Source organism: Portunus trituberculatus, chromosome 37 (assembly GCF_017591435.1).
Source record: "Portunus trituberculatus isolate SZX2019 chromosome 37, ASM1759143v1, whole genome shotgun sequence".
Lineage (NCBI taxonomy): Eukaryota > Metazoa > Arthropoda > Malacostraca > Decapoda > Portunidae > Portunus > Portunus trituberculatus.
The window spans coordinates 14,241,905-14,245,438 of record NC_059291.1 but is presented as its reverse complement, the minus strand read 5'-3'; positions in this window follow the sequence as shown (position 1 = coordinate 14,245,438).

The window sequence follows — 3,534 nt, the reverse complement described above, 5'->3', positions numbered from 1 at the left end:
CTTAGCAATGACCTACCTACTAAATTTAATGAACATTTTAACAACTCTTTTCGAAACTATTAAGAGAACGACTACGTGGAGTAAAGGTGGAATTGGGAAAATAGAAAAAAAGAGACTGTGACTTGTATGCCTATTGAGATACTGATGTGATGGAAATAATAAAGGTAGAATTTGATGAACTTAAAGGCAAGGTTCATGATGAGATCCAAATGAAAACGAGGAAAGGACTTAGTGAAGCTACAAATGTAGGATACCTATTACAATCAAATATACGTGGTATACCTACATCACAATGAAATATATGAAGAAACATCAATGAACAAACATATCTTGGAGTGGGCATGTGTTACTGTAGACCCAACCGTCAGATCAAGATGACCAGCCAAATAACAGGGATCTGGAGGGTCAAAAGGAAAGTTTTAATGACCCAGGCCAGGGTATCATGTAAACATCGTGGGATAGGACAACAGCTATGTGTTGTTGTTGCTCTTTACATGTTGTTGGTACCGCACATGTGGGCTTTGACATGATTGATGAACGGTACCTTTGATGGGTGTGTTGTAGGTCAAGAAAGATTTGAAAGAGAAAAAGTGGAATACAAGATTGATGGCTACGAGATGTATGATAAAAATCTGTCACAAGAGGAATTGGGAAGGGGTATGTTGTTATATATTAAAAGGACGTTAATATCCAACACGACTTAATTGGACTTATAAATGCAGCTTGTGAATATAATGTAAGAAAAATTAAAGGTAATCTATCAATATACAGGAGATCTTAAAGTCAATAGGAAAATAATGAAGGAATGTTAAGGTTGATACAAGAAATCAGTGAATATAACACAAGGCATACGCTAATAGTTGGAGAATCAATTTAGGGTTGAATCACACCATAGGTTTGATCGCACTCCGCTCTCGCTTCAGTCTCGGTCCGGTCAATAATGTTTAATGTATTTCAATGTAAGCATTCACACTGGCGGTAACGGTTCGCTCTCGCTCAACTCTCCTTCACTCTTTCTATCTTTCAGTATAGGATGAACCCACAATCTCCTCCTTTTTTGCTTTCTTTCTTCTTCGTTAAGTGCAATGGCGATCACTGCCAAACCGGATGGAGAAAAGTCACACATCCTCCGTCACTGGTGGTATGACTTCCACTAGCGTTGAAGGAGAGGAAGGGATGGGACCGATAGCGGACCGGACATCTGAATGCACCAGGACCTTGACGAGCGAGAGCGAAGCGAGACTGGATCTATAGTGTGAATCAAGCCTTAAATTTTCACCTCTAAACTTTCATTTCTTTTTTTAACAGTTAAGTGGATAAGCTCTCATAATAATATCAAGTTGCACTAGTATTTTTCTGTCTACCCTTTAAAACATACAATGCTAAATGGTCTATTTTTTTAATGGTTAGTTTAAATGTGTGCTCTATTTTGACTTATTACTATTACAAGGCTTGATTCACTTGTATATTAGGCAGATTGATCTGCCTAATATAAAAGTGGGAAAACTCAACTTTTTAATGTAAATGGGTAAACTGGCCAAGGGCAACAACAAAAAAATCAATAAATAAAATAAAAGAATAAATAATAAATAAATAAAAAGGCCCACTTAATTGTCAGTCCCTTGCAGGTCAAAAGATCAGCCGAAATAAAGGGACAAATGTCTTGAGACCTCCCTCTTGAAAAAAATTAGTCTTAGGAAGATGGAAATACAGAAGCAGGTAGGGAATTCCAAAGCTTACCAGAGAAAAGTATGAATGATTCAACAGAGGTGGGCAAGTGAGTTCTGTTAGTGTGTGTCTGCGTTCTTGCGTACGTACGCACCGCCTTTTTAGGAACGCAAGGACGCAGGAGCCCAAAGTTTTTGAAAGGAACTCAAGTAAGAGGAACGCACCACCCGAAATTTCAAAACGCTCCTGCGTTCCGAGCGTTACGAAAGGATTTTATTTGTTTACTTTTTTTTCTTTTTAGTTTTTTAGTTTTTTTTCAAAACGTTTTCAAACCCTCTTCAATGGAAACAACAAAAACAACATTTACTAAGCGGCAACATTGTGTCGCTCAAGTTCAGAGAGGGAAGCCCTCCCATTGGTCAGCGGCAAAGACGACCAAACCTATATTTGTTTATGTCTAGATGGAATCTCTCCCATTGGTCAGCTGCTAAGACTAACAAACGTTTTGTGTACCATTACGGCAGTACGTACAGACTGCTCATTGTGTGAACCTGTCTATACCCGTCTAACCAACGAACGTTGTAATTTTTTCATTTCTTTATTACCTTCTAGTTTTTATCTTTTTACTTGTGGAATAGTTCTTTTGATGCGCACATTAGTGTTTTTGAGGTTAGTAGTGTTTTTGAGGTTAGCAGTGTTTTCTTTTCTTTTCCTACTTTTTATTTATTTATTTATTTATTTCTGAGGAACCACTACTTTTTTGAGGGACGCTTTAATAGTTTGGGAGCGTTAACGCAGGAACGCATCAATTGAAACATTTGAGGAATTCCATTCCAGGAATGCACTAACCGCTGTTGGAGGAATGTATCTAATGCTGGGGTCATACTACAGTTTTTTTTTTTTTTTTTTTTTACTACGACGTCCCCTACGGTCGTAGGAGGGCTGTCGCCTGCAGCAATGACGTCATTTCAACGGGTTTGGCCTGTCGTAAGATGTCGTATGTCAAGTCGTACGTTAACGTGACGATATCGTACGATGTCATAAGATGTCTTTATTGTCCCACGACTTCGTATAAGCATTACGACAATCGAGCGCTGCATTCGATTGTCGGGAAGAGAGTCATGACAAGCAAAGCCATTTCATCGGGCGTACGATGACGTAATAGAGAGATAAGATGTCGTACGTGCTGCTATCAACATCGTTCAACATCGAACGAGTAAAAAATCGTTAAAATACTGAGTTACGTCTGGTCTTTGAACATACGTTTGGCGGAAACGCACGAAACGTTATTTTGTTCTTATTATCATGAGTACATGCATGCATACATACATACATACATACTACATACATAAGAAGATAATCAATATGATGAAAATTTGGTAATGCATTATATATATCAGAGACAGACAGACATAAAATGATGCAGCACTATGCCACGGTTGATGAAAAATAACGGCACTAACTACCCCTCACGGCCTCAGCCGTCAAGGACGAATGACCAAATCTATAGGGATGCTGACAGTTGACTTGACACCTTCCTCACACAACTGAGAGGACCCGCGTTCGATTCCTAAGCGGGATGAGATAATTTGGGCTTGTCTGTAATATTCGTACACTTAATCCTATGTGTAGTAGTAGTAGTAGTAGTAGTAGTAGTAGTAGTAGTAATAGCAGTAGTAGTAGTAGTAGTAGCAGTAGTAGTAGTAGTAGCAGTAGTAGTAGTAGTAGTAGTAGTAGTAGTAGTAGTAGTAGTAGTAGTAGTAGTAGTAGTAGTAGCAGCAGCAGCAGCAGCAGCAGCAGCAGCAGTAGTAGTAGTAATAGAAGTAGCAGTAATAGTAGTAGTAGTAGAAGTAGAAATGCAATGGT